Raw genomic sequence first — 17335 nt, 5'->3', positions numbered from 1 at the left:
AACTATTGCTGGATAACCCGTGTTCAGCTGTACTATAGCTGAGCTGGTCTTGCATGCATTGCGTCCATGCAGTTGTACATTGCATATTTTGTGCGGATCACTTCACCGGGTTATAAATGCGCCCTGCTCTTTGCGATGAATGAATGAAGCGGGGATACCTGCGTGGGTTATTGTGCCTCCCTCATTCACCTGCACACGGGACCTCTATTTTTATGTCCTATTCAAGGGACCGAATGTTTTGCCTCTAGAGGGAATGGTATTATAGTATAGGTCAGTAAGACTCTATTGGATTCGAACTTGTGCCCGAACCCGAGACATTCGATTGAAAGGCAGCTATACGCCTACCGACTGAATATCAATTCAGAAAGGAAATCTTAAACCCTTCAAATCAAGTTGGTATCTTTTTTAAATAACCTCTTACAGTGCTGACATTGAAGGAAAGTGATTTAACTTTGCAAATATCAACAAAAACATGATTTCAACATGTGGGAGCGGTTAGGTGATGACATAATCAGCTCACCTCTTGAAAAAGAAAGAAAGAAAAGGGTTCAGTGAAAATACCACTTGTGTGAATAAGTACTGCTATAATCATGTAAAAATTGGAAGACACAAAAGACAGGCATTAAAGTGAAGTGGGAATAAAGCGTTTAAAATGCGGTGCTGATTGAGATTTACAGATGTTTGCTGATGATGATACTCAATCGAAAAATATCACCATTATACAGCTATATCCTGAACAAGGCTCAAGAAGAAAGAAGTCTGATGAAATCAGTGTCTGGTACAGAAAAGAATTTGACGGCACATAATTTCGGGCAAAAGCAGGAATTTGGATCATTGTAAGATGGACAAGAAAGAGAAAATTAACTTGGGTAGGAAACCAGTTTTGTTAATTAATCAAAATATAAAGGGCTCTAGTAAAGAGATTAAACGTGACCTCTTCGGCGCAAACCCTTAATTCGTGTATTATACTAAAGGCAAACATGTAATATAAGAAATAAATTTATTCGCCGCCTTATTAATACGTAAACATTTGCAACACGCCGTGGGGCATATTCCATATTATAATATACTAATTGTCACACTGCAGAATGATCGCAGTGAGTTTTATTCTCCTGCATGTGTTGATCGTGATCAATAGAAAGAAACCGGTATTTAGCGTTAACGACGGAGCTTTACATTTTGTGAAATATGGTACAGTAACCACTATTCACGTCCTTAACGAGCTTTTCCGCGAGGACTGAGAATATTCCACAAAATATGAGGGTATGTCAACGCTGATAGAGATTTGCACGCTTTTGGCGACACTGAAACTTATAGACATTAGACATGGCATGAGCTGTCGCCTTGATGTTAACTTGATATGGTTGTATGTTTACCTTATATCCAAATCCACAATATCGGAAGTATTCAAGCCATCCATGAACGAAGGCAAACCCGTCTATCAAGTTACACTGTAAAAACATCGGTGTTAGATTTAACACCACTGGTGTTAAATCTAACACCGATCAAATTTCAATAAAGGACCACACCCACAGGTGTTAAAAATGCACTGTGATGGTGTTGAAAAATGTTCACCTGACACTTCGTGGTGTTAATTTGACACTGTACCTGGTGTTATTTTGACACTGTACTGGTGTTCATTAAAAAATGACACCACATGGTGTTGATTTGATATTTGCTGGTGTTAATATCAATGGTTTAACACCCGTCCAGCTTCAATGAGGGACCACACCAGCTGGTGTTACTTTGGTGTAAATTTATTTTCACATTTTTTCAAAAATCTAGTATTTTAATGTAAAATTCTTGATCGTCTTGTTTAAATTAAAAATCAACAAGAAGTGCAGTTACTAAGAAACTCTTCAAAAACAGTTTAAAATTTGGAAATGACACCCGTAGGTGTTAATTTAACACCATAAACGAGCCCCGAAAATTTAACACCAGCTGGTGTTCACTATTTAACACCGGACTTTTTGCAGTGTACCATTATACTATGTTGAGTGTTTGTATTTCAGTCTGTCTCTAAGACATACAAGTGCAGACTGGAAATCTATAGCATTGGCGCGAAACTGAAAATTAATATCACAGAGAGTGCATTATCTATGGAGAGGGTACTTATCATCACGATCACGATAGATACACACCAGTCGTTTGTGAGCACAAACTTAAAATGAGTGTTTCCGTAATTGAATGTGTAGTAAAACAAGCATGGTAAACACACACGGAGCACACAGTATTATAAAGGCCCAAAATCAAGGCTGTTAGATAATTTCCATGAAACAAGATCTGAGAAGATACATTTCTGTGGTAGGTGCTTTCATTTTAGAGTTTTCTTTTCCTTGGCAGATGTGAACTATATTGTAGAGTTATATCATCTGCAAGCTAACGTAGCAACACAATTCTCTTATGCTCCGATTTCCAACAAGATCTCTGTGTTTCACCCGGGATGCTGTCTTTGTTGCGTTAAAAATATTCGTCAGAACCTCCTTATTAGGTATGCAGAATGCATTTCAGCATTTCAGAGAATGAGCTTATTACGCAGACTGACAGAAAAATGGGTCTACAGTAGATTCAAACTACTACGGCGGACATAGTATGCAGGATTGATAATCAGGTCGTTGAACTTTGTTCACAATTGGTGAATAAAGATTGTATTTATATATAGAGAGGTAACGATTATGATAAAATAATATACTAGTAACATAATATGTGTTGCAACTGATTGACAATTTGCTCTTCATCGACGTAGATAATCACCTGTTATTCAGTGTTTTAGTAGTATCCATGATAATTCATCAATTTGAATATCTGTATATAATCATATGATATAGAATATTATTCAGTAAGCGGTGGTCCCACTCTCTCTCTCTTCCTCTATATGATATGTGGATGTTGAGAGAGAGAGAGAGGGAGAGAGGAAGAGAGAGGAGATATCCTTTTTTTTCCTGAATTTTGTAAGCGAACTTACCCTTAGCGCCATTGGAAGATCCCGCCGTATGTACTAGTACTTCCAGTGAAGTCAACGCACTACTTATCGCGCCACGACCACCCCACCGCCTGAAATCCCATTCAATTTGTGGGTTAACGCCACTTTCCGCAGCTAAATGAGTGGCTGGTTATTAGGTGATCCGAGTATCCTCTCGGATCACCTTCTGTATCTGTACGGATTCTTTGTTGGTGGTTCTTCTTCTTCTTCTTCTTCTTTCTTTATTTCTGGACAAAATTTGTGTATCGATTAGCTCAGAAAGTGTTCTTCTTATCAATTTCAAACTTATACCATATATGTATCATGTCCCAAAGACGACGGGTCTAATAAAATCATAGTGATCAGTCGACCGTGACGTCACTATGACGTCATTATATGAAAACACATTCTCAATCATATCTCATCAATGGAATGGAATTTTTCAATGAAATTTACGTCACATATATTTCAAGTTATGCGCATTCTACTCATATTCTCAAAATTCACATTTTCTCTTAAAACGCGCGCGTACGCGCGCGTTGAAATATTTGTATGCTCAAATCGAGCTCAAATTTTTTTTGCACACGTTTCAGACCATTTCGAGCATTTTTTGCAAAATTGAAAAAATCGGACGGACGCGTACGCGCGCGCACATATACGCATGCACAGCTCATATGCAACTGAAATTTCTTGTTTTTTTACGTTTATCGGATGCCTGAAATGTCAAGGAATATTTCTACCAAGTTTCAAGTCAATCCGACTCAATATGACGTCATACGGGCCCGTCAAAGTTGAAATTCCGCGCGCGCGTCAATGGCGATATACAGTGCAACAATGCCAAAAAACCGCCAATTTGAAATCCGATATTACTCGTCAGGATGGACGGTGACCCCCCATTTTCTTTTCATATTCTGAAAGCTGATGAGTTGTACATGTCATTTCATGGGTTGGCGATGCTGAAAAAATGATTAAAAGATATCAAATTTCTTAATAAAATAAAAAAAGTAAATTTTCAATATGACGTCATCAAGTTTCAAGTTCACTCGAGCGTATCACACTAATCCTTTGCCAATTTTCACCCAGATTTCAGTATGATGTAGCTTATTAAATACTCTTTCATTAGTGTAATAACAACATTTTGATTTGATGACGGCATCACCTCGTAAAAATGGATTGAAAGTAATCTTGTCAAATTTGACCAGTTTACGTGTTATCTCTATGGGAGTGCAGTTTTTCTGGAAATGAAAATTGACATGACTATCTTTATCGAGCACTAGCTCCCTTTTGCTTCGGTGAATTTCTCCCAGATTTTAATATGTTGTAGCTGAGACTTTGGGCTATCGGTAATGTGCCCTTCATTTTTTCATTTGATGTCGGGATCACGTCCAAAAACTTGGTTGGAATTAAAGCTTATCTTCGATGTATTGAGATATTCCTTTCTTTTTGCATCTTTCTTTGCAATAACTCGAGAAAAACAAGCTCTATAAGCATAATATTTTGCACATGTTTAGTTCATGTCACGTACATTATTTCATAAAATAACAACTACTTGATCAGACACCATCTTGGGTATGTAAATTAGGGTCAAAGGTCATAAATGTTTTATCTTGTATCTTGGTGAATACATGTCCTATCTTTCCCATATTTTGCACACGCAAAGACCATGTTACAAGAATCATTTAACAAAATAACCACTTTTTGCTCAGATGCCATCTTGTCTGTGCAAAGTGGGGTCAAAGGTCATATGTACTTTTTTCGTCTATCTTCGTTATGACGTGTTATCTCTATGGGAGGGAATTTTTCTAGATGTGAAAATTGACATGGTTGTCTTTATCGAGAACTAGCTCACTTATCCTTCAGTGAATTTCTCCCAGATTTTAATATGTTGTAGCTGAGAGTTTGGGCTATCGTATTATGCAATTTGTTTTTTCATACAACGTCGGCATCATGTCAAAAACTTGGTTGAAATTAAAGCTTATCTTCGATGTTTTGTGATATTTTTTTCTGAAACTTTCTTTGCAATAACTCAAGAAAAACAGCCTTTATCACCCCCATATTTTGCACATGTTTAGTTCATGTCACGTACATTATTTCATAAAATAACAACTACTTGATCGGACACCATCTTGGGTAGGTAAATTAGGGTCAAAGGTCACAAATTGTTCATCCTGGCAAAGGGCATGTTACAATAATCACTTCACTAAATAACCACTTTTTGCTCAGATGCCATCTTGGGTGTGCAAAGTGGGGTCAAATGTCAAATATACTTAATTCTGTATCTTTGTTAGTGGATACGGAATTCGGTACCAAAGATGGCAAGTCTGACTTCCTTTTCTAAATGAGAATCCAAACATCACATGGCCAATGTCTCCTCGACACAAATGAAACCGGTATGGTCATGCCTATTGGGATCAGGACTCAAATCATTGATTTTCGAAGAGATCGGATCACCTAATTTGTCAGTGTTGACAAATTCCGGTTCTAGTTAAGAGTTACAAGCGTGTTTCCAATGCACGGAATGCTGCTTTTTTCTAATGCCCTTTCCGCTTTCATTCTGGAGGGGAGTTTGGAAGATGGAATAAGGTGGACGTGGTGTTTATTTTGGTGTGTCGATCGAAGGGAGTTGCTTCTTGAAACCAGCGAGATTAGCCGAATGTACACACTTATGGTGAGTGGTTTCTTGTGTAGTACCCTCTCTCCCTCTCTCCCTCTCACTAACATCATGTCCACTTCTCTCGCTGTGTAATTTTGTCCATGTCATCTGTGTGAAACTTATGTACAGTTTTTATCAATTTCCTATACAGTTATTGCAGAGAAGGTTTTTCATCTATCTCAGCTAGAACGGGTTACATTGTCGTCGCCTCCCTCACCCCTCGTGAATTAAGGGGAAATGAGAAATAGTGGTGTTGATACAGCTGAAATATCGTTTTTTACATGGATCCAATCTGTGAGTTTGTGCTAGGTTAGGGTTCCAAATAACACCGTGATCATACCAGGCCAGCGTGTCAGAGACTTGGGCGTACGAGTAGCCGACGAAACACAGGTAACATCACGTTCGGTATCGAGACAGCCTTTATGACTGACGTCAAGTGATAGTTATTGAAAACAGAAACTATGTCACTGGTAGTTATATTACAGGGATATGAGGGTTTCCTGTGCAACAGATGGTGACGAGTTTCATCTACTTTTGTATGCTATAAGCCGAATAAGAGAAAAAAAGAGCAACAATAAGATGACTCGCCATAGCAAAAATCGACAATGAAAATACACCAATTAATAGCCATTTCTGCTACAAACAACATTTATTAAGAGGGAAAAAAAATCTTTGATACGATAACCTGAATGGCTGAAGTTAATTTAAAAAAAATCGAGGGCCGTCATATCGCCGCATGGCTGTGATCGATCAGTCTATCGATGTTTGATATGTTGTTTGCTGTGTTCTGAATTCCCTTGCAAACAGGATATCTCATGTACAATACAATGAATACAGTATAATGATTACCGCACTCATAGGATTACACAGGAATTGTTATTAATGATTGAAAAGCGTATAAAAAAGCCATGTCGTTCTGGGGGCATGGTATATACTATTTTTAGTATAATATTATGACATCTCTCTTGAATTAGAAGATGTCCATGGTGTAAGGAAATATCCACAAAAGTAATAATAACAAATCATTTCATTCCATCCTGTCTTTATTTCTGTGTTAAACCGTGCATTGTGACCAACTGAGCGCTTCGGAAGAGACCTCGATTGAAATAATTTCGTTTGCTGTGGTTGTTTTAATCTTATTTCCTGATTATCAGCTCCGTGCACTCGTGAATCTTCATTCCTGGTTGTCTTTGCACGACTTTATCATGGCTCTGGTATAGACCACTTATTACAGGGGGTCGCAGAACAGGGTGGGGTCTGGGCTGCACCCCCCCCCCCCCCCCCCACACACACACACACACAACACACACACACTTTTGTCCCCCCCCCCCCAAAAAAAATAAAATAAAATAAATATAAATAATAGATATAGATAGATAAATAAAATTACTTTCCGAGAGTTCCGCCCAGAGATTTCTCCCGTCGGAGTGGGAGGTGTGTGTGTGTGTGTGTGGGGGGGGGGGGGGGGGGTGGGGGGGGGGGGGAGGGGTGGCGGAGGAGGTATAGGCCTACCATTGACCCTTTACCCAACCACAAAGACTACCCTACCCCATACCCCCACCTCCCGTTAAAAAGGCGACTCCTTTTCAAAGAAACCCATAGATCTCTGTTTATAATAATTATAATCCTTTCATCTCACCTTGGCGTGATTGCCATACTAAAGAGCTTGCCTTCTTCCAGTTTTTGATTATTGTTGCCAAGATTTCTTGCTGCTTCCTCTGTTATACGGACTGTTGGTGATAATTATTATGTATTATTTCATCTGGACTTGCTGAGTAATCGTACTGGATTGTACCAAAGGCGTTCCTTCTTCCGTGGAAGCATACTTTAGCATATTTGTCTACAGCCATGAAGGAACATTGTAGAACGTGTAATACGTCACAAGCGACCTTGATATGGAAGCCTTCATACATTGTTATTATTCAGAACAGATGCATATTCCAGAGTCTGCAGTTTCAGTCATAATCGTGCAATAGATAGAGACTTGTTTGCTCTGCTTTTGGCATCAGATTGGTATAGAAGTGACCTCACACTGAGGCAGAATAATGTGCCGTGGAATGTATTCATGTTGCTGCGTGCGTGACGTTCGTCGTTTCGATTTTGCCTCTCCCTCGCACATCTATGGTTTTCTTCTTTGGTATTCTGACCTGAGAAATTTGACGGGAAATTGTTGAAACCCAAGCACTGTTGAAACCCAAGCCCACCCTCGCTCCTGACACCCTTCTGCCATTGTGAGATGTGGGTCAGACTGGTGATCACATATCCAGGTTTCACACCTGTAAGCGCCGAAGGTGCTCGATTTTGTTCTTCGTGTTTCAAGTCGTGATGCCCTTTATTTTTTGCTTCAATCCTGAAATTTCATAAGGGGTAGGGCGTCGCAGCGACTGTTTTGCCCTCTAACCCTCATTGTATCTTTAATTCTTTTTACTTATGTACCTATGCGTCTCCCATCTGCTTCTTCTAAGTTTACCAGTAGTTTACAATAATATCTGCGAGTCCAATATGTAGTCCATTTAATGTCAAATGAAGCTTGTTCATCATCAGTTCATAACTCACATACAGCAGCCAGCCATTGATTATATCGACCTGATAATATCGACCATAAAGAACGACATAAAAACGATTGATTCTTATACCAAATACGTCTTGCATGGTCTGTAATGACTACATGTATGAAACTGATATCAGATCAATATTTGTGAATTTTAACCGATATTCATAACATAATGAAGAAACCAGAGTGGAATGATGGAGTAATGGATTAAATATTTTTTTACCTATTGATTTCAAAGTGATGTCACGTACAAAGAAACGTGAGTACAAATTACTCACTGTGTCTGGAAAGGCATATGGTGTAAATCGATGAAATATTGATGTCAGGATTAGGCATTTGATAATTTTGTTTCAGATACAGTTTTGCAGAAACAATACGACCGTATCAGCACAAACTGACTACGCGAACAAACTTTTGTTACAGCTGTGAAGCTACAAACTTTTTATACAATTTAAAGGATTTGTTACAACGAGTTGTCCACCTCCAATTTTATCAAAGTGACATGGTATGCGGTACATTATTATCGAGCTTTGTTTCAGGTCAGTCCATTTGTTTCCAATCATGTCTTGAGTTGTTAAGTTTTCAGTTTTCAACAGGGAAAGAGTATTAAACGATAAAGATTTAGAGAAGCGGAATGATACCTATTTTGGTGTCGTCGATTCTGACTTTTGGGGATGAAACTTCATGTTGACACGAGAGTGCCTGATTGCCCTTGTATAATAATCCAACAGAGTTCTTCCGCCAGGGAAGTCGTTTAAAGGGGTTTGTTTCCTGTATGCTGTTTACAGGCAAATAATCATAGGATAACTATACACATCCAGTCAGTAGAATGGAATGGAGCGTGGGCCGGTGAAGCTGCGGGAAAGCGGAACTCTGAGCCGATATCGAAACTCAGAACAGGTCATTTTCAACTCTCTGTTTTTGCAGATGTATTTTTAACCAACCCCCCCCCCCCCCCAAAAAAAAAAAAAACCAAACAACAACAACAACAACAACACACACACAAACAAACAAACAAAAAAGTACAGCCACCCTTAAAGTGTTTATTGAATTGATATGACCTCATTTCAGTGCTGTATGTGGCTCTTCATTTATATTCAATATTCAAAATGTCTGTCCTTCCTCAAGGTGTAAAATAACACTGTAATGGATATCTGGCAGTGACAGGGAACTCGGGAACTCGTGAACACTGAAGAGGCTACTCGGGTAGTTACTATCACACTATCAATATCATCACAATACCTGCATTATTCATCGCAACATTTTGTAGCTATATATCGCTTAGAAACATTCAGTATAAGGGGAAGTCTCTTTTGTAGAGAAGCATCACTTACGGAAAGGTCAAGTCACATGAATTTGAGATCACGCCTAGGCTTTGATAGGATGTTGTGTCGTTAACTAGCAAATATATATCTTTGCTTATGATGCATACTTAAACAACTTGTGGTATTAAGATCATCATACTTTGACCTATGATATGTCATAATGCAACCTTCATACTTTTATGACGTACATTTTGCAAAAAAAAAGAAGAAAAGAAAATGAAAGTCTCTCTCCATATATAAATATATTTACATATTATGTTATATTTTGTATGTGTATGTCTCTGTGTGTGTCGGTCTGATATTGACTAAGCTTTCAAGGGTCTGAAAGAGGAGTGTTAAAAGGAATGTTAAAATGGTGTTATCAGCAACACCCCTTCCCCCCGATAAAAAGAGAGAAAATAACATCAAAATAAAATGGAGAAACATGATGGACTTCCTGTGCCCACCTGTGTGTTTTTGACTTTGGTGACGTCAAGTTGTTACGGTGGGACCTTTGTTCACCTCCACTGGCAGAGGTGTCTTCAGGGAGTGACGCCACAGTATCACGTGATCTATTGTTGGTGTCATTAATACTCACTTGTCATCCTCCAGTGCGCACGAGACCGTCTGATCGATAGCGAGGCTGTTTTGGCGGAAAATAATGGCATTCTCACATAGCAGTGAATGTGTGTCGCTAGCTGAAGGTAATAAGGCCTGGTGTACTTTGGCACTGAACTTGTCCCTGAAAGTATTCATTAATTAACGTTTCATACGAGACCTTGTGATGTATCTGTTGGGAACAATAGAGTATATCGTTGTATTCACGTCCATCTACATGCAAAAAAAAAAAACAGAAACAAAAATGCACACACACACACACACACACACACACACAATTTTCACTATTACTTTCGACCGAGTTATTCAACAATGCGGATGTTATGAAATTAGGCGGCTAGAGAATATTCCTATTTGGGTCATGTTGGTGTACGAGTTATCCCAATCTCTTAATATATCTTCTCTTTCTTACTTGCCCATTTTCAATTTAGTGTGTGTTTTATTGTTTTATTTTCAAGTAATTAGCTGTCATTGTGGAAAAGGGAAAAATAAAGCAAAAAGAAAACGATGACAACTTTTCATGAAACATATATACATGTAAATATATATATATATATATATAATTTTCATTATTACTATTAGTATTGTTAGTATTATTATTATCATCTTAATCATCGTCATCATCATCATCATCATCATTATCATCATTATTATGTAAGAGAACCATGCGCCATGATCAAGAAACGTCCAGAAGAGCAAAGCTTCCTCGAAGACACCACGCCCCATACATAGGAAGAGTGTCTTCCCAGATCAAAGATCAGGCTCGAATAGGAACTACACATATGATTCTCCACCGCAAGTTGCACACTTTATTCTGGACTACCAAAATTTACTCCTACTGTAATTACTGAAAAAAAGGAATACTTTTCTCAAGCCCATCTCCTCTAAACTTTAATATCATATGAATCAAACTGCTGTAAAGAGCCTGAACCAGACCTGGATATCCTTGACCTTGAGAGAAATCATAATGAAATAAAAAAGTAATGAGCCAAAGCTCATTCCAAGATCTAGTATCCGAAACCGAATGCGCACCACCAAACCAGGGGAAAATCAGCCAAATGGAGCCATCAAAATAACCCTGTATCTGAGAAGTTATATCAGCCAAAATCACTGTGATTTCAAACAGCAGATGATACTAACGTTCAATGTACCAATACACACCTTACAAAATCATAATTTCTTGGTTAGATGATACTCTTTTTGCATTAGATGAACTTCTTTTTGCATTTCTTAATGTAACTCTGAAGTTGTTTTGATCTTGACTTTTAGATCAATTATTTAATTCCATTTCATTTCATTTTGTTTATTGATATACCAATAATTGCACGATAATCGACAGCTTATTTGCTGGAAAAAAAGGTAAGCTGGCTTTTATGGTGATTACTTCCATACAGAATGATATTGGAGAAGACAGTGTGTATGACGTTGATGTCATGTGATCTGAACCGCTGGCTGGACCTAGCCCAGTAGAGAATGTAGTGTAATGGCAGATAGATCGATGAAAGGGAGAAATCACATGTTATCAATGGACTGGTGCCATTTTTTGTCTTGGCATTTCCTTTACTGACGTTATCTCTGAAGAAAGGTTTCTATAATTACCGCCGCACTGTCATCACGGAAAATAACAAAACAGGCGGAAAGAGCGACATGGTCGCTTTCATTCTTTCTTCGGTAATGTGGGTTTCTTGTATGTGTGTGTGCGGGGGGGGGGGGAGGTTACAGAAGAAATTAAAGGGGGTTTCCAGACGATTCATATTCCATGTCATGTAGTACATAAATCAATAGTGCCATATATAGATTTGTGAATTTTTTGTGGTCTTCAGCAGAAAAACCAATACTTAAAAAAAATAATACACTGAAAAAGGATGATAACATAGGAGGCTCACATAATTATTCCAGTAATGTAGCAATGCCAAATCCACCTGTGGCGAATCTATGCATGTTTTTTTTTCTTTTATTCTGCTTCCTTGAGCACCCAATCATGCATTCTTATGTGAAGCTGCTAGGTCATCATCCTCGTTCATTGTGGTGTGAAATGAATTCGAAAACATTCTTACTCCTAATCCCAATCTCTATAAATCCTAAAACTCTGTACCCAGTATAACCGATTTATAGATGTTCAGATGCAAAAAGTCTAAAATCATCTGGGGGTCTCCAAACAGTTTTCCTCTGTGTCGACCATTGTACAACTTTGTCCCGTTTATATCATGACTAGACACTTTCGAGTGAAGACATTCTTTTTAATGATTATAAAATAATTATTAAAGAGAAAATAAAATTTTATTTATGATCGAATCGTGCCCCAGAAGTAGTATTAAATGGCATGCAGATATCTATCTGCTTGCAACTCGCTCTCACGCAATGCGATGGATACATTCCTGCTGGAAAGAACATAGTGTCCCACAGTGTGTTCACACGTTCACATAGTCGGCTATGTGAAAACGCTCGAATTTCACAGTGTAAAGATGATTTCACACTGTGGTGTTCTTTTTTTTCACAAGGTATTCACAAAGTATGTTTTGTTTCACACTGTGATTTGAGGATTCACAATATATTTACAAAGTTACAACGCTCTAATTTTAACAATGTGAAGAGATTTCACACTGTGTACACAATGTGATGTTCACAATGTGTCCAAACTGTGTTTCACGTGGTGTTTCATACTGTGGGACACTGTGTTCTTTCCAGCAGGGATTTTGCTGTTGTGGTCTGATATATACAATAGTTGATTATTCTAATGGATGTAACCGAGTACAAAACATCACGTAGCACCCACGATCGGGTATTGTCTGAGATTGCTATACTTCCGGCGTACTTTTTTTTATATTTCACATTTTCGTCAATACCCAAGTGAAATTGTGTTGTCACAGCGTTATTTAACATGTTTCTTATGTATTAGAGTCTATTTTAGGGCAAAAATACGTAGTAGTCAGTTTCTGCAGTCATAATTATGGAAACTACGATTTACCTTCAATTCATTACTACAGCTCCTTAAGTAGAACATGAGGAACGATTCAGTGGTAGAGGCATCATGAACTGTCTGGTTTTGTGTGTTTGTTTGTTTGTGTGTTTGTGGGTAAACCCCTCTCTTTTACTAGGGTAGCTTACTTCTGGATCAGAACTAGAAAGCACAGACTGCTTCAAATAGAACATCTATTTACATTCAATGGGCATGGACTGTGACGTACACGGTACCCTAACAGAGTAGCATCCGCGGGGAAAAGAAGGGGAATAAATTTACGCCAGCGCCCCCAATGCAAATCACCGTCAGCACCTGGGCTGTTCACGAGACACACCATGATGCATGTAACACTTTTCATGGAAGGTCAATACAGGACAAACTTGTCTTCGTTTCCTCATATGTGACCTTTACGGCTCGTCTTTACAGCTCCGATGAACGCATGAATTATGCAATTTGCCCATGGCTGGTTTGGATTTCAGAAGGAGTTGAGTAATGGCAAATATTTTGCAACACCCCGTGGGTCTATCTCCTCCCAGTTACGGCTGCATGCTCCTTAGTCCATGGGTCAGGCCAGATATTGGTACCATCTGAGGTGGCAAAACCTTTTTGGTGTCATTTTGTTTGTCGGGCATAGATATGCTTATCAAGCTATGATAGCATTTCCAAATGAGTAGCTTAGTCGTAGTAAATGAATTTTTAACCAATTTGGTCTCGTTGTTATATCCCTATACTTCTGAATCGGAACTAACCGCTATACAAAGAAGAGCACTGTCTTCTGTATGTTCCTTAGAGCTGTAAAATGCAGCTCTATGGTATGTTCACATGTGTTCTATTGTAAACGCGGTGCACTTAGTCTTTATTCAAGGCAGCGAAGGGAATATCCAAAGATTATGATGTCCACGGCGCTTAGTCTTTATTCTAGACGGCGAAGGGAATATCCAAAGCGTATGATACAGTGTATATCCTTTTATCTAAAAACAACAACAACAACAAAAGCAATTCCTCGTGAATTGTCCGTATCTTTCAATTATTTATCATTTTCCGGCGAAAACGCTACGGTGAAAACGCTGATACCACGCCAATGTCGCTTTATTTCCCTCCAACAATATACGATAATGCAAAAACAATGTACCGGTACACTATACGATACATTATAATGAATAATATTGTAAATGAACAGAGTGATTTTTGTTTAAAACTGATGTATTTGTTGATAGGGTAGTATAAAAACAGTATAGATAATCCCTTTTATGAGGAACTTTAGATATGAACGGTACATTGGTCTAGATAAAGACTAAGCGCACCGCGTGACAGCTGTGGACATCATAACCCTTTGGATATTCCCTTCACTGCCTTGAATAAAGACTTAGCGCACCGCGTTTACAACAGAACACCTGTGGACATACAGAAGACAGTGCTCTTCTTTGTATAGCGGTTTAGTTTCGATTCAGAAGTTTAGGGATATAAAAACGAGACCAAATTGGTTAAAATTTCATTTATTATGACTAAGCTACTCATTTGGAAATGCTATCATAGCTTGATAAGCATATCTATGCCCGACAAACAAACTGATACCAAACAGGTTGTGCCACCTGAGATGGTACCAACAACCCATTTTTCGGGTCTTGGCCCATGGACTACCTGACAAGAAGAGCTGTCTCCACTTCATATATATTTTTTGAAGGTCGCTGAAATTCAGGTAGCCCTGAGATGCCCGAAGACTGGGTTTTAAAGAAATGCCCGCCTCAGACAGCTTGCCCCAATGTTTTTGCTGGTTAAATCATAACCATCCGGCAGTCCTATCAAATTATGCGCCTATCAATCAATATACCTTGGTGTGTCCGTGACGTACCAGGCTCTACTTTTGTTTTTCAGACTGTAAGTGCACTTTGGATGATGTCATGACCTCTGAGGTGCATCCTATTACAACTTGATATCCATCATACTTCAGTATCGACAGAATGAAACAGAACCGAAATAACTGTGTCAGTTTACAACGATCGACAAACAACTCCAGACTGGACCAGGACGTTTACTATAGATTAAGCAGAACTGAAGAGAAGTCTGTATTAACGGTTGGTCAGGAACATGATAATGCTTTCAGACGTGGGAAGATGTTGTGTTTGAAACCCGGGATAAGCCATGGTACAGTGTATGATTACGCCCATGGCGTTCGCATTGTTTGAACTGGTTAACTGAGAAGTTTGATTCCATGTATGTGATGATCAGTCCATTGCTCACGAAGACGTAGTTGGTGCAAGAAAAAAAAAGAGAAAACGTCTACACTCTTCAGATGTATTAACGTCACGTATAACGATTTTCTTCTGAGAAATATTCATGTTGATAACCTTGTTTTCATTGTTATTTTTCTTTAAAATGCCTTCTTGCACTATTATGACCATGCCAGCCAATACTCCTGAGAAATTATTATAAATATTAAAGGTCCAGTTTACCTTTGGGAGCAGTGATTTCAAAAATGTTCAAGATATCACATTTGATGCATATGTGTAGGTCTGTTGTATCACAAAACATCCTACCATATAAATTTTTTGCAATAAAACCTAAAATCTAAGGAGATATCAGGGTTTATCTCAATAAACCGTAACTGTAGACGATTTAGTCTGGAAACATTTTTATTATAACTATTGTTTACATTTTGTGTATTTAACAGCACTTAACATCGATTATACGGATTCAAATTTTTACAGTGGTTGTTTCTATCCCTAACTCACATTTTAGAACTATTTTAAAGCACTATTGCTGGGTTTTTGTTTCATCTGCAAATGGTGAATTCTGCCTTTAAAGGGACATTCCAGACGATTTTCATAATTTCACATCATGTAGTACATAAATCGACAACTCCATGTATAGATTGTTGGAATTTATTGTGGTTCTTGAGCAGAGAAACAGTACTTAAAAACTTAAACAAATTACACTGAACAGGGATGATGACATAGGAGGTTCACATATATAAGAAATGTAGCAGTGTAATTCCATTACAATGCCGCTTGCTTGCTCGTTCACCTGTGTATAATCTATGCATGCCTTCTTCTTTTGTTCTATTTCCTTGAGTCCCAACTCATGCATTCTTATGGTGACTCTGCCATGTCATCATCCTTGTTCATTGCAATTTGTTCTAAATTTTTGAAAATATTCTTATTCTTCATCCCAATTATCACAAATTCTGAAACTCTATCCTCAGTTTAACTAATTTACAGTTGTTCAAATGTAAAAATCTGAAAATCATCCGGAGGTCTCCTTTAAGATCGCAACCCGCACAGAATGACTAAAAATAACAGGGTGGAGTCTGTTCATTTTACTGTCTTCTCTAGTTCACGAGTGTACAGAGAATTACGCATAGAAATATACGGGTTTCAAGAACCACGTCATTCGGCGTACACGTAAAGGCAGCCTCTGACACCCAGGTTGAGAAATCACAGCTTAAAGTGAAAACGTAGTTTTCATGATATGCCTGTTGAAATGTGTGAAATATCGCTGTAATAACACGATTACTGTTGGGTAACAACGAAAATGCAAAATGTTAGCAAAAAAAAAAAAAGGTTCCACAGAGCAGAACCAGGCATTACCGCAGAGCCAATCTGAAGGAGAATGCAGTGTATACAATTTGTTTCGTATTGTGGGGTTTTTTGTCTTCTGTCACCAAGGGCAATTTGTATATTACGGCAGTAATATTTTCCTATCACATGGAGATTCTTTACATTGGGACTGTTTCCTCCCCTTGAGCTCCTGGATGGTAACTTTTATAAATACAGACGCTTGTTGATACATTTTTGGTTATGTGTTTCGAAATTCTAAGAAACCATTTCACTAATCAGTATTAAGTCTTTTTATCAAAATTGCTTATTTTGAGAGGGGAAATTGTTAGTTAATTATATTCCTGTAGCAAAGAAGGGACAAAAGACCTACGAAGCGAGATGTGTAAGGGGTTTTGCTTCCATTGCGATCTATCCTATGTTTGGTGGAGTTCCGGATTCTCGGTGCACGGTATGTCTACCATGACTAGGATGACGTGTTAGCAATATATTTAGCAACAAGTGGACAAAAATGACTGGTGGCGCCACGCCTGGACTCGAGGCATCAATTTTCCTTCTCGATTAGCAGCGAGCTCTTCAAGTCTATAACTGGCTGATACTAAGAGAGGACCCAAGAGCACGAGGGATGTGGATGTATCGGCTTTGACTAGCAGTTCTCCCACAACGACCGACAGCAAATCCCATTTGGATTGACCGCCGCCCACTCCAGAATGGACAGACGAGCCCGG

General features: G+C 38.5%; 1 protein-coding gene across 2 annotated transcripts in view; it reads left to right on the top strand.

The window, feature by feature from the left end:
• The window catches only part of LOC139718211 (adenosine receptor A2b-like), a 39928-nt gene that overhangs the window by 11180 nt on the left and 11413 nt on the right, over positions 1-17335 (top strand). Inside the window, exon 1 of one of the 2 annotated variants that reach the window (XM_071629701.1) lies at positions 5561-5630. The exons of the other annotated variant lie outside the window; for it this stretch is intronic. The gene's annotated coding sequence lies outside the window, so the exon portion shown is untranslated. Of the gene's footprint in view, positions 1-5560; positions 5631-17335 lie in introns of those variants that run through there. 2 annotated transcript variants of the gene reach the window in all.

Source organism: Diadema antillarum, unplaced genomic scaffold (genome assembly GCF_040938485.1).
Source record: "Diadema antillarum isolate AM-2024a unplaced genomic scaffold, OU_Dant_1.0 scf00000008, whole genome shotgun sequence".
NCBI classification, from domain to species: Eukaryota; Metazoa; Echinodermata; class Echinoidea; order Diadematoida; family Diadematidae; genus Diadema; species Diadema antillarum.
Note: the sequence above shows the minus strand (reverse complement) of the source record. Positions and strands in the feature narration are given on the sequence as shown.